This window comes from Loxodonta africana, chromosome 8 (genome assembly GCF_030014295.1).
Source record: "Loxodonta africana isolate mLoxAfr1 chromosome 8, mLoxAfr1.hap2, whole genome shotgun sequence".
In the NCBI taxonomy this organism is placed as follows: domain Eukaryota; kingdom Metazoa; phylum Chordata; class Mammalia; order Proboscidea; family Elephantidae; genus Loxodonta; species Loxodonta africana.
In genome coordinates this window covers 88242460-88260610 of record NC_087349.1, presented here as the reverse complement: position 1 = coordinate 88260610, position 18151 = coordinate 88242460, and positions in this window count along the sequence as shown.

Here is an 18151-nt window from a genome sequence, read left to right as displayed (position 1 = left end):
AAGCATTTACCCTTGTACTGACCTTTTTGATTAAAGATTCTGTTGTTGATTGATTCAAGAAGAAGTTGGTTGAATAATGAAGTGGGTTGGTAAGTTCAAGATAAGCATTTTAAAAATGTGATTACATAAAATGTGATGCTTGACCCTCCAATAAGCATGTGTATTTAACATCAGGGTGAGTTGTAGTCACATCTATTGCATGATTGACAGGTGGCTTTGAAGTTTTCTCAAAAGACAAGGAAACAGGTTGGTCAGGTGAAGGGTGGGGATGTTATAAAGCCTGTTTTTATCCAGATGCCCATGCAAATAAGCACAGGGTAGAGAAGAATGAGAAATGATCCTCTAAGCTTGGGATTTCTGTTTCACTTCCTTCTGTCCCCAGTACTTGCTAAAAGTAACTTACAGTTTGGAAAGCCGGGATCCCCTACCTGAAGCAGTGAAAACTCACAGTGGGGATTTCTAAATTATCACAGGCAGTAAATGCTAACAAATTGTACTGTACTAAATGAACCATTGCCTCGGAGTTGAACTCAGATACCACTGAGGCAAAACTTTTTTTTTTCACCTCCTTAAAATGAGTGAATGTGCAATCTATTGGATATTTTTAGAGCTTCCATTTTTATATGATGCCTTTTGATTTCTGTAAATCAGATTGGAGGTTGGCTTTGGTATTTGCAGTAATGTACCTCTCTGTCTTCCTTTTATTTCCCACCTCACTTTAACTCTATCCCAGTGGGGCTTTTCTGGTGTTTGAAGGGAGTGTGCAGTTTGATTTATCTTGCAGTTAGAAGAGGGAAATAGGCGCAAGGAAAATGATGTTAGCGTTTGCACTCACTCAGGTGACTCAAGTCAAGAGTTAGCCTTCTAATCTTAATAGCAAAAGATGCATCAAAAACTTCAACAACAGACAATGGAAGGCAACATGTTTGGAAATTGTGCACCAGGAAACACACTGCTGACTTTAGAATGATTACCGAATTCCTATCATACTACCAGCTCATGAAATCAACTGCATCAAATCTTGTTAGAATTGTAGAAACTATTCAAAACCAATCTGTTTAGCAAAAAGTCCTCTCTGGGTGAATTTATTGATGCCAGAGATCAGGTTTATTTAAACACCCAAGAGCTCTTCTTTAAAAAAAGAAAAAAAGATTGCCTCAAGATATTATAGGATCCTGAAACTGTACAGGCCCTTGGCCATGCCAGTTTTGGCCACCTACTCTTTTTCTAAATGCCAGAGAAAGGAAACAGGTAGAAAGTATCACCTTATTCTACCTCTTTACTGCCTATTTTTTGGACAGGTTGGAAACCTGTACAGCCGCTGAAGACACGGATACTAGAGGCTCCAGCTTTGGCCAGTTGCATCAACCTGCTAGTCCGTCAAGAGCTGCTAACAGGCAGGAAAATGGCTGGGTTTGAGTTTCACCTTCTCCTCCTAGTCTGGTCACCTTCTGGAGGAGGTGCTAATGAGCAGTGAAATGACCAAAAGGTGGGATGTACTGGAGGCAGAAGAGGAAACAGCCAAAGGGCTTGGACAATCCTCCACTAGATAATCGGCTCTTGGATAAGCGAAGCTTGACAGGCATCCCAGAACCCAGTGCTTGACCCCACTTAGCACCAAGAGAATAGCTGGGCTGGGCCAAGAGCAGTAGCTCTGGTTCTGGAGGAGCTCTGGACAGAAGCCCAGATCAGGCCTTTCTCTGGCTGTATGAATAAGTGTCGGGCCTCCAGACTCCACCATGGACAGTCCAATGTTTTAATAGCTGTTCTTTCTTTTGAGCAGGTTCCATTTTTACTGATCACCTTCTTGACAGAAATATTAAGCTACAGAATGTCCCTGGCAAGTGGCAACCTACAAGTGCCATCAGCAATGGCAGGACCTGAGTCTCCTGTTCCAGGGCAGAGCAGGCTGAGCCAGACAGGCAGGCCTAGATCTGGCAGCTTTCCAGATACCCAGAAAGCTGTGACCTCACCCCACATGCAGGGAAGAGCAGAAAACAAACCCAGTCTCACGTGAGCCTTCCCTGCTCTCTGCAGTGCCAGTTCATGAGCGTTCCAGGGAGGGAATGGGGGCTTGGAGGAATAAGGTGGGTGAGCATCGCTGTTCTCTAGCATCCCCACCCCAGGGGGAGATGGAGCAGTGGCTCTCAACAGATGAGAATCACCCGGGGAGTTTTAAAATAATACTGATGCCTGGACTCCATTCCCAGGGCTTCTTTTTTAGTTAGTCTGGTGTGGGACCTGGACATCCATGATTTTTTTAAACCTCCCCACGTTCAGCCATTCACAGAGATGAACATCTAGGGCATTGCTTGATATGAAGGGGAGCAAGGCTTTGGGGTCCAGCAGACAGGGGTGGGAATTCCCATGTTGCCACTGGTTAGCTGCCAAGCCTTGAGGCCAACCTCTGTGATCCTTGACTTCTTCATCACAAAGGGGAGGTGGTAATGCTGCCACCCTTGAAAGATTGTTGTGTCATTAGTTGAGGTCATCTATACCCAGCGCTATATGTTAGTGGGGTTTTTACAGCCAGCGCTGACACTTAGTAAAAAGTATTCCTTTTCTTTGTAGCCCGACACCTTACAAATAGCAGTACACCACATGGTTAGGTTCCAAAGACCAGGTTGTTATGCAAAAATTGGTGTTAAGTGCAAATGAAGGATGACCACATCAGATCACAAAATGGAGAATGACTATATCATTAAATAACAGCAAAATTACATCATTACATAACTGCCAAGCCACTGAGAATGGCCCAGCCAAGTTGACACATAACCTTAATCATCACAGCCAGCATTACTCTTGCCTCACACTCGTACCTCAGCATTCATTACTGCCAGATATACATAGTCAATGCACAAACTAGTCGGATAGTAGATTTTTTACTATTGTCTTAAATGCAAAATGAATAGCAAGATGGCGAGGAGTAGGTGTATATCAAATTAACATAGGCCTAATAAAAGTTAAAAGGAGCACTGGTGGTGCAACGGTTAAGTGCTCAGCTGTTAATCAAAAGGTTGGCGGTTCAAATCCAACCAGCAGCTCTGTGGGAGAAAGACCTGGTGATCTGCTTCCAAAAAGATTATAGCCAAGAAAACGCTAGGCGTAGTTCTACTCTGTCACGTGGGGGTCACTAAGAATTGGAATTGGCTCAGCGGCACCTAACAACAATAAAAAGTGAACACAATTTGAGATGACATTTTGCAATACTTAGCCTCTACTTCTTTACCCTGTTGTTCCACTGACATTAAATCAGAGATTCTCAGGAGTGGGGAGAGGCAGCAGGCTCCCTTAAGGGGGTATATCAAAACAGGGTAGGGGACACAAAAGAAGGAGGCACGGTCTCCCTTAAGGGGGCACATCACATTTGGAAAAAATCCTGAAATGGGCCTGACGCCCAGAGAGGTTAGATGGGCTCTATCTCCCATGTTACTGAAGATGGAAAAGCTTGTGACACTCACACTGGTACTTTTAGTATCAAAATAATTTTCCTTCTAAAAGTACCATTATACTGACTTTTTTTAAAGCAAAACCGAAAGCGAATTTAAGAGAATTTTTGAGATTTTTGTGTTTACCAAAGTGACATGAACTACTTCTCTTAATAACGTGTAGGGAAAGTTTGACAATGAAAAATTGTACACCTGGAGGTTTGCACATATGTTCAAGCTTGAACACGTTGTTATCTCGCAGGAGCCTTTTCTTGATTCTTTAATTTTGTGCTCAGAATGTGTCATTGGATGGAGGCCGAAGTTCCACAGAAAGGGTATGATTCCCCTGAACAGTGCAGTTGCACATTGAAAATCCTAGCACCTTTGGAATTCTAGTAGGTGAGAGTGAGTTCAGGCTGTGAGGCAGAACTTATTTCTTCTAGGGATGAAAAGCCAGAGTAAGATGTTCTAACGCAGCGGGTCTCAAAGTTTAGGGATGATCAGAATTACCTGGAGGGCTTATTAAAACAGATTGCTAGGTCCCAGCTCTAGAATTTCCGTTTCAGTAGATCTTGGTTGGGGCTGAAAATCAGCATTTGTAGCTAATCTCAGGTGATGCTCATGCTGCAGATCCAGGAACCACATTTTGGGAAACACTGCTTAACATGAAGAAAGCAAGAAACACACAAACTGGAGTGGGGCTGGCGGTTGCAGAGTTTTGTATCCCATGGAGAAGGAGGAAATTCCAACCTGCACTCAGTTGGTAAATTTTGTGGGTGGCCCCTGATTGTGGTTCCTATCCCTGTCTCTAAGCCTTTCGGGGAACTAGGCAACCTTATTTTTAATAATAATTAAGAGAGTTAATTGTTATCGAGCACTTACTATGTGCCATGCATTGTGTTTCTTTACCTGTATTTACTAATATTATTCTCAAAGGAACTCCGTGAGACAGATGCTGTTAATATCATCACCATACCTGTTTTATAGATGAGACAATTGAGGCTCAGAGAAGCTGTATAACTTGCCAACGGTCACACAGCCTATAAGTGGTGGAGCCAGAATTTTAACCCAGGAAATCAAGAACTGTGAAGGGTCTGAAGCTTTTCCCTGCTCGCAAGTTAACAAGTTAGACTGCCACAGTTTCCTGGATGCTGGCAGAAGACATGAGATTCCTGGGTCAGAGACAAAGGACTTTATTCTTCACAGCAATAGCGGTAGCCGAGTGTCAGCATTTTCTTGTTTCCAGTTTCCTGAGCCCCAATTCCCACAGGGCAACATGAAGAGGGCCATGTGGCACCTACATATGCAGTAGCCTGTGTTACAGGCAAGGGACGCTCAGGTTTGGGAATCTCGATCTTCCCTAATGGGCAGAAATTATGCCTGACCTCTGCTCTGGAGGGAGGGAGACACTATATCTCCAAGGCTATTCTCTATACAAAATTCTTTTGAAAACAGTCTGCAACACAGTCGGTGCCTCTGTTTGCAAGACATGCACCAACACATGAGAGATCCATGGAGAATTATCTCCTAACAAGTCTATGCTCTTAATGCCCTACGCCAGGGGCCAGCAAATTAGAGCCTGGCAGCCAGCAGCCTGTTTTCCACTGTCAGTGGATTAAGAATGGTTTTTACATTTTTAAAAGGTTAAAAAAAAAAAAAAAAGAATATGCAACAGGAAATTTATGTGGCCTGCAAAGCCTAAAATGTTTACCATCTGGCCCTTTAATGAAATATTTGCCAATCTTTGTGCTATGCAATACTACTTCTGTAGTACTGGCTAGACTACATAATGCCAGGAAGTAGATGAACCTGACTTTTCTAGCAGTTTTTATAACCATTAGATTTTCTAGAGCTACCTTGTTGCAGGTTGAGTTCCCTAGGAAACAGGCTCTGAGATGGAATTTAACATGCAGAATGTTTATTAAGGAATACCTTTGTGATTGATACCCATGCAAGATAATGCTGGAAGCTGGAGTGCACAGAAGGAGAAGCTGAGCTATGATGTGGGCCCAGCAACAGATTCAGCAAATCCTACAGGGAGCCCTGGACCTAGAATATCCCCTCAGCATGTTCCCAAATTGGGCTGACGTGTCAGGGCCTTTATACTCCTGCATCAGTCAGTCATTTGCTGTGAGTAGCCTGGAAGGGGCCAGACCTTGGACAAGGTGGCTGGCTCTATGTAGATGAGGCAAACCCTGAAAAGAAAAGGGCTGACAGCTGAATGCTGCCTGCCCGCCACTCCAATCAGTTGTGACAACAGGTCTTTTATTGAAGGGGGATCTGAGGAGCATATCACAGTGTTCACCATGTAATACAAACATTTTAGGGCCAATACAGTGGCTAGTTTGAAGGTGGAATTAATGACAGAATGAACCAACAAGTATGATGTTCAACACTCAATTCTTTCTTTTTGTTGTTGTTGTTTGAATTGACTTATTTTTGGAGTCAAATCAATAGAAGACATATACTGCCCTTTGCTTGTACATAGAGAAAGTTTAGGTAGGTAGTGTATCAAAGTCTAATGGCATGCAATCTGAGTGCCACCAATACCATTAGGACTGGGAATATAGAGCCAAAAATCTTCTAAATCATTCTGCCTGCAAAAGTTCACATATTGTTTTTTAATTCCTCTAGATGATATGCTACCTTGTGGGTAAAAATCGTTGCATCTTTATACCCCTAGAATCTTCGGTATGGTACCTCATGTTAAATGATTGAATACATAAATGGATGGATGAACGGTTGAGACAGGTTAACTCTCATAGAGCATGTATCACATATTGTTTTGTACCGACGTTTTTTATCCTTGCCCTATTAGTCCTATTGATCTTTCCCTTACTACTCCATTCTTAAAGGGTAGAAATGATCTTTCTAATCCCTTCCTCTTCTGAAGTAGCCAGCATAGGATCCTGCAAGTAGTAACTATCTGATTATATACTCAGTGAGAGGATGAATGAGTGGGTAGATGGGTGAATTAATTGTGTAAATTTAAGCACAAGGATTACATCTTCTAGTTCTTTGGCGTTCCTTTCACGGTTCTTTCTTACTATCTCAACCCCTTCCCAACCCAGTCCACTTTAACCCTAAAAAATACTTAGTAATCAAATGCTAAGCATAGACACATTCAAAAACACACGTGGAATGAATGAAAACAACTGATCAACTACAGAATAAAATTTTTAACCTAAAATAACTTAAAATTCTGAGCATTCAGTTTTATCTTATAATTTTTTTATGAAATGCTTCCAAGCCTTTATTTAAAAAAAAATTTTTTTTAAATCTTTATTCAAAAGTAGTTCTTTCTTGTAAAAAAGAAATCAGAAGTGTATAAACTAAGTTCTCCCTCCTAATTATAGTAACAGCATGTCTTGTATCCTTTAGATTTTTTAAATGTATATACCATCATTTACCTATATGTAAATATGTTGTTTATTTATTCATTTGTCTAAAATGGTATTATCATATAGAATTTTTTTCTCTAAAATGCATGTGATAGACATCTTGGGGTTATTATTTTATGACTTGTTTTTTTAGAAAAATGCCCTAATTATATCTCATAATCTCAGCCCCAAGAATTCAACAAAGGTGATTTCAATTGAATTGCTGAAGTTTGCCCCTCAGAGCCTTTCCAAGAAATTCTTGTCTGAGGGAGAGGGATACCAGTGCTGGCAAAATCCCAGATGAGCCATGGGAGAGATGGTGCTCGATTGTGCTCCACAAGCACTTCAAGTCTGGCAGATCTCCCCTCATAGAAGGATGGAGGGGGTATGATAGGACTAAGATGGAGCCCTTCCTGTTACACTTAGAAACCCCCAGTTCTCTAAAAGTTCTGTGACACTCATCAGCCAATCAGGCATCCAAATTTCGTTAATTCACATAGGCTTTATGGGGCTCAAAAAAACCACTGCCTCTGATGCTTCCTTAAGAAGCTGGAGCCCATGAAGCTCAGCTCCCTGAGGAATAGGATAGTAAAGTATTTGACACTCATCTCCTCATAGAAGCTACTTCAGTTCATCAGGAGAGAGTAGCACTGTTAGACAATGCCACCTGATCCTCTCTCTTTCCAAAGGCTATTCTTAAGTACAGCTCAGATAGAAAAATAATAACTGTGATAGGTTTGACCTTTGAAAAAGAAGCATTACATGTTCTTTCTGGTAGCTGGGAAATTCAGTGTTAGCAACAAAACTGTGTAAATCACTAACAGAAAAGGGACCAGTAGCTGCAGCTCTCTCTAGTACAAGTGAGAAGTTGGTAAAAGGCAGATTAAACTATTATTGTGTGGGTGCTTCAGCTCTGTTTCCCAGGGCTTTGGGGTGTGGAATTACAGGCTGTACTTTCCCTCTTCTTCCCAGCCTCAATGCTTTAGAAATGGCATAGCAGACAGTGGCCCACTACAGGCTTTCATGGCTTGCCCAGAACTAGATTTCAGGGAGGAAGAGGCAGTGTGATCTGTACTCAGCCACTGCTGGGTGACATCAGAAGTGAATTTTGTTCATCTTGAACCCCAATTTTCCAGGCAATATCATGGATCAGGTTCCTGTCAGTAGAGTGGGAAATAAATAGATGAACCACAGGAGAAAGAATTCTTGAAGGATCATCTATTGCTATAACCACCTAAGGCAGAAGTAATTTTCTGAAATTTTTGTTGAGATTCTTCTGAGATTCCAAAAAATAAAGACAAATTTAATAATAATGAGAAGAATCAGATAACTAACGACCAGTTATTCAATAACAAGGATAAAAATTGGTCCTAAAACCTGTTGCCATCGAGTTGATTCCAACTCATAGCAACCGTACAGGACAGAGTAGAACTGCCCCGTAGGGTTTCCAAAGAGCATCTGGTGGATTCAAACTGCCAGTCCTTTGGTTAGCAGCCAAATGCTTAACCACTGTGCCACCAGGGCTCAAAAAAAAAAGGTTCTAGGAGCCCTTTAAAAACTGAATTTCATAATAAAGGATAGACTTCTACTTTCAGTAGACAGATTAAGAAGCTTGGACTGACCTACTTGTTGGGAACAACTAGAAAGCCTGGACAAAACATTTTTTAAAAATCTGCTTGAAGGCATTAGAGAGCTAATAAGGTAGGAAAGAATTGCTAGGTTAGAATTTAGGAGAAAATAGAAACCCAGAGCAATGGAAACCTAGTGGCATTTACAGCCACTTCTGCCAATTTCAGAAGAGGTGGGGAGGGGCTGAGAGGCCAAGCAGGGACCTTGTTAGCCTTGTAGGATTGGGGAAAGGGGCAAAAACTGGAATCTAGGGCTTCCTAAGATGAGGGATACTGGTAAACCTCCCATGATTTGGGGTAATATCCCTCAATATCTATACCCTGGAAGTAAAGGTAAACCCGAAGTAAACCAACCATCAAAGGGTTCAAAGTTTCAAATCCTTTCATCCTTGAAATTGGATTAAAGGGATCTCAGGTTAATAACATCCTTAGCTATCATCCAGAAGCAAAGAAAATAATAGAAATTTTGAAGGAATGATAACATCATTTTAACCTTCAAATTATTTCTATTACTTTTTCGTATTCAAGTTCAGGCAGTCATTCAAAATTAACCAAGCACAAAAGGAGGAAAAAACATATAAATGAAAATAAACTTTAAAAAATAAAAATCAAGAGTAATAACAGATCCACAGGGCAGTCCAGACAATGGAGGTATTCAGCACAGACTTTAAAAGCTGTGCTTGATATGTTCAACAATAAAATGAAGAGAATGAAATTTTTGGCAGAAAAAAATCAAATGGAAACTAGAGCTGAAACATTCAGTTATTGAAATTAAGAACTCAGCACTTGGGTTTAATAGAAGATTAAATACAGCTGAAAAGAAAATAAATGAACTGAAAGATAGGAGATGAAAAAATATTTGGAATGATATTTTGAATGATGCAAAGTACAGAAGAAAGCGGTATGGAGATTCTGTGAGAAGGACCAACGTAATGTGTAGGTGGAATCTCAAAAGTAGAGGAGAGAAAATGGGCAAAAGGTGTATTTGAAAAAATAATAGCTGAGAATTTTCTCCAAAGTTGGTGAAAGGCATGAAGCCACAGATTCAAGAAGCACCACAAACCTCAAGGAGTAATAAGAGAAAAATCAGACCTAGGCACATCGGAGTAAAACTGTTGAAAACATCTTCAAAGAGCTGACAGAAAAATCACTGCCAACTTAGAATTTTATATTCAGTGAAAATATCCTTTAGGAATGATGGTTAAATAAAAAACATTTTCAGCTAAAACCAGATGAATTTGTCACCAGCAGACTTGTACTATACGGAGTGTTAAAGGGTATTATTGTTCAGACAGAAGGAAAATTATTACACCTGGAAGTCAGAGATGTGGAAAAGTTTGAAGAGCAATGGAGAATGTAAATAAGTGGGAAAACTAAATAAATATTGATTGTAATAATGCTTTGTGGATTTATAATATCTATAGAATTTTTTTTTAGGATTGCTATGAGTTGGAATCAACTCGACGGCACTGCGTTTGGTTTGGTTTTTATAGAATTAAAATACATGGCAACAATACCATGTGAGATCAGAATGGGGGGAAAGATGATTCAATAAAGTAGAGCATCCTAAGGCCCTTGCATTGTCAGAAGAGAGTAAAAACGTACAAAATAACATTAGGCTTTCATAAATCAAGGATGCAGATTTAATCTCTAGGATAGTGACGATAAGAATAGTAAAAGTATATAACACATGATACATGCATACACATAGAAAACAGGAAAAACACATCAAAATATTAATTATGCTTATATGTGAGTGGAGGTGGTACAGCTAATTTTTCCTTTCCTTTGCTTATCTGTATTTTTTAAGTTTTCCATCCATGATGTGGATCATTGCCCACTAAGGGAGCTCTGTCTTTTAATTTTATGACCTGCCTATTTCCCTTTGTAGCTCTTCTGAGCTAGAAATAGATGGTTAAAAGTAAAATTTGCCATTAATTTGAAGGTTTTTTTTTTTTTTTTTACTTATAACCTGAATATCTTTCCCTGTCATAAATATTATTTGATAATAACATTTTTAATGGCTGTGGAATAGTCCATTGTATAGCAGCTCTGTAATTTATTTAGCCCTTTTCCTGTTGCTGGATATTTGGATTGTTCCCAATTTTTAGAAGTAATACACACTTCTACTGAACATTCCTGCATATGTGATTTTTTTCCTGAGAATATATTCCTGGAGGTCAAAGGACCTACAAAATACTGAGTTTTTTGATTCATAATACTGAATTGCCCTCTGTTATGTCTAGTAGCTTTTTAATTGACCGGTGTAAGAATATTGGAGCCCTGGTGGCAAAGCGGGAGCTCTGGTGGCACAATGGTTAAGAGCTATGGCTGCTAACCAAAAACTTGGCAGTTTGAATCCACCAGCTGCTCCTTGGAAACCCTATGGGGCAGTTCTACTTTGTCCTGTGGGGTTGCTATGCATCAGAATCGAGTTGACAGCAACTGGTTTTGGTGGCAAAAAGGTGAAGTACTTGGTTGCTAATGAAAAGGCTGGGGGTTCTAACCCACCCAGCCACTCCAAGAGGGAAAGACCTGGCGATCTGCTCCCATGAAGATTACAGCCTAGAAAACCCTATGGGGCAGTTCTACTCAACTCAATGGCACCTAACAACAATAACATAAGAGAGTCGGGGTATATAGTAATGCTTCTTAACAGTGTGCAGACAGTCTATGCCTATGAAAGCCTAAAGTTTGCTGTCCATGCTGCTACGGTCATACTTGGAGAATTAGTTCCAGTAGTGCAGGATTGTGTTAATGTTCAGAAGCGTGGAAGGAATTCACAGCAAGTGTCTGGATTAGACTGAGAAAGCTTCACGGAGGAGGTGAGGCTTGACAAAGGCCTGTAAGGCAGGGTATTGACTGGTCCAGAGGGCAAGGAAACAGCTGATGGGGCCCAAAGTGGCTGGACAGGAGAAGGTCATATGTGCTGCCAAGTGAGCAGGACCAGGCTGGCTCCAGGCTGGCTGGGGACAGGGCCGCAAACCCATGGTAGACTGGATAAAATGGATATGGCTACCATGGTGAGCTCTGGAGCAAGGCAATGGTTTAATGAGCGGTTCATGTCTGTGTCGTCATTTGACCCTCACACTTGACTATCCTCCAGAAATGAAAAGAAACTGGGGCTTTCCTGCTTTTCATTATATTAAAAAATAAATAAGATAAAAAACCAAAATGGCCAATTTGCTAGATATTCTTAGAAGGATAATAAAAATCAAAACTTTCCTCCTCTCTCAGCAGAATGAAATTAGGCTCACCTTGTTACAGATCGTGCTGCTACCAATTAAATAGAGAGAAAAGAAACTGCTGAAACGTTCGCCACCTTCCAGCTGCTCTCTTTTAATCCATGTAGTTTAAATCCCCCAAGGACCTTAAACTAAATCGGCCAACAAATATTGAAAAATAAAAACAAACGGTTAATTAGAGCAACTGTAAAGAATGCCTTTCCTTTTATTTATGGAAAGGGGAGGGGCGCGGTGGAGGTGGGGAGGGACCCCCTTTAAAGGTGAGAAAGGAAGAAATTTAGGCCGCCTTTCTTTCTCTCCAGGGATTTCAAAGCACAGATTTGTAAAGACTCCAGGAATTCTGGAGACAGCTCAGGCTTCCTGTTAAATCAGATTGGGACTTCATTAGAGATTTATGAAAGCAGGCGGACTCCTTGCAGGGAGAAGGCTCAGTGAAGCCTGAGCAGGGCCGGGGTGCACAGAGACCCACGCGCTCAAGGACAGTCTCCCATGTGGCGAGGACGGACTGACCTCCATCTCCAGGAGCACACAGCCACAAATCTGCTGGAAGAACCGGCTCCTCTCTGGGACAGAATCAGCCAGATTGAGGGAAAGGAGTCATGCATGCGACAGAGGTGGGCACCTGGCTCACGTCAGCAGATTTTGACCCAAATCTCCACCACCATTAGCTGCTTCTGGAATTGGACTGTGGACCATGTCACTGGATTCAGAAATTGGACTTTGAAGGTCAAGAAATGAAATCTTGGGTTTTTAACTTTGGTTTTTGCTTCAAAAAAACCCACTAAAAGATTATGAGGGTTATAGAGTAATCGAGTCAGACTGCCTGGGTGAATATAGATGACTTGTTCTTTCCAAGCCTGTCTCTTCTAATGTAAACCTGGGCTAAAAAGAGTGGAGGCCTCAGAGGCGTTGTGAGGATTACAGGAGAAGATGGCCTTACTGGCCTAGCAGGGACCTGCTCACGGGAGGGCTCCTCACGGCTAGGCCTTGTTCATGCTCCTGGGTGGAGGAGAGGTGCATCCTGGGAACGGACCTCCACTGACATGCAGGGGACTAAGTACAAGTTACAAGCTTCTCATTAAAAGAAAAATATCCCATCTCTAAACCCAGATACAAGTGGGATTCAGAGAATAAGGCAGCCGGCAACCACAGCCATCTGAAGGGCTCAGGAGCCAGTGAGCACGGAATGAAACTGGGCCCCAAAGAAATCCAAACGCTGAATTTATCAACTATTTTTAAAAAGCTCCCCCTACTATTCACTAATTAGATAGTAGATAAGAACTACTTTAGGTGATGGGAAAGACAACACACAATACAAGCGAGGTTAGCACAATTGGACTAAGCCAAAAGCAAAGACGTTTCCTGAATAAACTGAATGCTTCAAAGGCCAGCGTAGCAGGGGCAGGGGCCTGGGGACCATGGTTTCAGGGGACACCTAGGTCAATTGGCATAATAAAATCTATTACGAAAACATTCTGCATCCCACTTTGGAGAGTGGCATCTGGGGTGTTAAACGCTAGCAAGCAGCCATCTAAGATGCATCAATTGGTCTCAACCCACCTGGATCAAAGAAGAATGAAGAACACCAAGGACACAAGGTGATTATGAGCCCAAGAGACAGAAAGGGCCACATGAACCAGCAACTACATCATCCTGAGACCAGAAGAACTAGATGGTGCCCGGCTACAACCAATGACTGCCCTGACAGGCAACACAACAGAGAACCCCTGAGGGAACAGGAGAGCAGTGGGATGCAGACCTCAAATTCTCATAAAAAGACCAGACTTAATAGTCTGACTGAGACTAGAAGGACCCCAGAGGTCATGGTTCCCAGAGCTTCTGTTGGCCCAGGACAGGAACGATTCCTGACGCCAACTCTTCAGGCAGGGATTGGACTGGACAATGGGTTGGAGAGGGATGCTGGTGAGGAGTGAGCTTCTTGGATCAGGTGGACACTTGAGACTATTTTGGCATCTCCTGTCTGGAGGGGAGGTGAGAGGGTAGAGGGGGTTAAAAGGTGGCGAGATGGACGCGAAAAGAGAGAGTGGTTGGAGGGAGTGGGCTGTTTCATTGGGGGAGGAGCAATTGGGAGTATGTAGCAGGGTGTATATAAGCTTTTGTGTGAGAGACTGACTTGATTTGTAAACTTTCGCTTAAAGCACAATAAAAACTTAAAAAAAAAAATGTTCCCCTTGCTCTGGTTCAGGTCTTTATTTCTCCCACTTGGAAGTGTGTACCTCTGGATAATTTTGACCTATGTGGGAAAACAGGGAGCAATTATGTAGGTAACTAGATGGGAAATGCTTATTCATAGGGTTTAAGTCAAGGGAACTCTCCACTCTACCAAGCTCTGTTGCTGTTAGGTGCCACCTGTTTCTGACTCCTAGTGACCCCATGTGACAGAGTAGAACTGCCCCATAGGGTTTTCTTGGCTGTAATCTTTACGGAAGAAGATCACCAGGTCTTTCTCGTGCAGAACAGTTAAGTGGGTTCAAACCACCAACCTTTTCGTTAGCTGTCAAGTGCTTAACTATTATGCCACCAGGGCTCCTTCCACCAAGCTCTACACAGTAGTATTTAGAGGCTGGTGTTTTAACCTGCTGATTCAGTCTAATTGCTGTCCTCCAGATAAAACTGGACTCCAATAAAGGTACTGCCACTGTGCCATGGGCTCGCCACTCAGGCCATCAGAGCAGCTGGAAGAGAAGGAGAAGAGGTCCAGGACTGTGCCTTCATCAGGAGGGTCACCAAGAGCCTTGGTCCATTTGTGGATGAGCCATCATTAAGAATGTGGTGTAGTCTTGGAGGCCACAGGCTCACAGGAAGGATGGAGGATGGCCTTCTCCGGTTGGCTCCTGGGGTCCAAATTAAGCTTAAATTCCATTGGGCAGCAGTCAGGGAGCAAAGCACACAGCACCCCATGCAATGCAGGCATTGCCTCAACCTGAGTAGCCTTCCCATCAGAAACAGGGGTTTCTGTTGGGGGGAGGGCAAGAGGGAGAGTAAGCCATACTTTTGAGGATCACTCAAAACCTTTCTTGCTCTCCAGTCAAGGATTTCACTTTCCAAGCTTTTGCCAGGCTTCCTCACTCTCTCTATACCCTTAAGGTGGTCCTATTTTGTTAAATGAAATAGCTGGGTCATAAAAATGATTAAGCACTGGGCTACTAACCGAAAGGTTGGTGTTCGAATCCACCGAGAGGCACCTTGGAAGAAAGGCCTGGCAATCTCCTTCCAAAAAGTCAGCCATTGAAAACTGTATGGAGTACAGTTCTACTCTGCAACACAGGGGTCTCCACAAGTTGGAACTCACTCAATAGCAGTTGATTTGGTTTTGGTTTATTTTGTTTGAAAGATTTTCATAACTGACGCCCTAGAAGAGAAAGGACAATTCATAGTCTGATGCTTTTGCCTCTTAAAATTTGCATCCATTTTGCCAGATGGCAGTAATGAGGATGATTTTTCACATGGCCAAGACGCCCAGAGACAGGCCCCATCTTGCCCCTAGAGATTTCACCATGGAGCCATGTCTCCCAACTAAGCAAAGCTCATGGCAATCTCCACTCTGTGAGCCCACCTAAAACTGGATTATCCCTCTCTATTCCCTCCATGAAAACCATGGTGGCATAGTAGTTAAGAGCTATGACTGCTAACCCGGAGGCTGGCAGTTCAAATCCACCAGGCCCTCCTTGGAAACTGTATGGGGTAGTTCTACTCTGTCCTATACGGTTGCTGTGAATTGGAATCGATTTGACAGCAACGGGTTTTTTTGTTGTTGTTGTTATTACCTCCACATCCCCAGAGCTCTTACCTATACAGTCGTTAAAGTGTAATGTCTGAATATTACATTTATAATAATGTGTTTGCATCATTCTTTCATCCCCAAAATGTGTGCTTGAATTGTATACCACATGTATCCTTGTGTATATCGTATTTAGATTTTTTATTTAATTAATTGCTGCTAATACATGCACATAGCTAAAAACTCTAAGCAGCCGATAGGTATACGATGAAGAGTAAATCTCCCTCCCTCTCCTGCCACCATTCACCAAGTCTTTGTTTCCCCTCACAAGGAGCAGCCTCAGTTAACAGTGTTTTCTGTTCTTCCTGACATTATCTACACACCTACAGGCAGAAGTAAGCTTTGATAACACAAAACAGGGACCCTGCTTATCTCAGTTTGACCCATTCTGTGCCGTAGAATCTTACATTTAATAGTGTTACTGTTGAGGTTGTGTCAACTTGGCTGGGCCATGATTCTCGCGGTTTTGGCAGGTATGATGTAGTTTGGCAGTCATATGACGATGTGATCACTTCCGTGATGAGATTTGATATAATGTGATCACCTCTATGATGGGATCTGTTGCGAGTAGCCAATTATTTGGGGGTGTACCCTGCATCCAACGTAGGTGGACTTTCTATCAAGGCACGCAAGCTTTTGCTTGCTCTGGATCCTACACCTGACTCCTGTTCATCTGACCTCCTGTTCTTGGGACTTTAGCTAGCAGTTTACCTGCTGTCCTGCCTGCTGATCTTGGGATTCGTTGGTCTTCACAGCCTGTGAGCAAGAGCCCTGCTCTCCAACCTGCTTATCTTGGGTTTGCCAGCCCCTGTGGCTACGTGGAATCAGGAAAAGCTTCCAACCTGACCCAAGGACTTGGGATGTTCCAGCCTCTACAACTGAGTGAGTCATTTCCTTGATATAGAATCTCTCTATACTTTACTGGTTTTGCTTCTCTAGGGAACCCAGCCTAAGACAGTTGGGTTGGATCAACCTGGTCCAGGTATCTATGTATTCTGGGTTATAGAATCTCTGAATGTGTTCTTTAATTTAGGGCTCGTGCTCCAGAAGACCCTTCAGCCTTCTTTACCCTGCTCTCTGCCTCAACAGGATGATCTCTAAGGACTGCATCAACCAAGCTCCCTGCCTTCTGGCTTCTGGTCTGGTTTGGCCAATGGGAGGCACTGGCAGGAGATCTAAGAGCAGGAGTTGAGAAAGGGCAGGGTATTTACGCCGCTGGCTTCCTCCCTTCCAGGCTGCAGTCTAAGAAAGTAAGCCTTGACATCTGCTTTTAGTGCTGGGTCACTAAATATCGGATTTAAAATTTGGAGGGTTTTCTCCAGGCGTTGAATCAGTGATTTGAGAATAAACCTGTGTGATTTAAAATCAAATGAATACTATAAACATTTAGTACACTGTTAAAATTATGGCACTACTTTTATAATAAAAGAGTCTGGGTGGTGCTAGCAGTTTGCAATCAGCTGCTAACCTAAAGTTTGCCAATTAAAAGCCACCAGTGGCTCTGTGGAAGAAAGGCCTGGTGAACTGTCCTGTAAAGATCATACCCAAGAAAACCCTAGGAAGCAGTTCTACTCCGTAAGACATGGGGTCACCATGAGTCAGGGGCTGACTCGATGGCAGCTAGCAGCAGCAGCAACAACTGTAATGTGGGCTCGCAAGTTTTCTTCCTATTGCTGCAGTTGCCTCTAATCTTGCACCCTTGCTCGGATGAAATTAGAACATCTCATGCTTTCTATCCCTGGTTCCTGCCTGGATTACACATTTATGTTAGGTTGGACTATATGAAATTGCCATTTTGTAGGTCAAAAATGGTCAAATATCAGCTATTTCATCTGTTTCAATCTAATACTAAATTCCAACTCCTCAAATACATGTACCATTGAATAGTAGGAATTCTCAGTTTAAATAGTACTTGCTTCCTGATCTCCTTTTCTGTTCCCTCCATCTAAATTGGATTATTCTCTGTCATGCTTCTTATCCTTTCTTCCATAGCCCTTACCACAATTTATAATTATATATGTGTTTGTTATTTAATGTCTAATACTTCAACTAGACTCCTATGAGCTCCATAAGGGCTGCACATGACTGTATCTCAGCCTCTGGCATGGAGCCTGGCATATCATCAGCACTCAATAAATGTCTGCTGAATTAATGTACATACCATGTGGCTCTCTTCATATGTGGACAGTGTTTTCATTCTGTTGACGGGGTGTCCTATCATTGTGTCTGGGTTAAGATATAAGCTCCTAAATTTGTAGAACAATGAATGGTTCTTAATCTTGTCTGCCCATTAGAAACACCTGGGAAGATTTTAGAAGTTATCAATGTCAGGATCCCCCCTCAACTAAATCAAATCAAAGTCTCCAAGGATTGGAGTGCAAACATGGTTGACAAATATTGTTCTGAAGGATAGAAACCCCTTCTACAGAGGTCCATATTTCAGTGTCATCTGAAATTATGATACTTTCCTCCTATTGGCCAGCAGTGGAAAGAAACCTTGGACAGCTTCAAACCTTGAGCAGATAATTTTGTTCTCAGTCCCAGTTGCCTTCTTTGGGTATATCAGATATTGCATACCAACCAGTAAGCTTTTGAGAAACAATGAATCTTATTTTGCAAGTAACTTCTCTAGTGGCCATACCAAGGGTTGGTAGCCTTTGCATAGTCT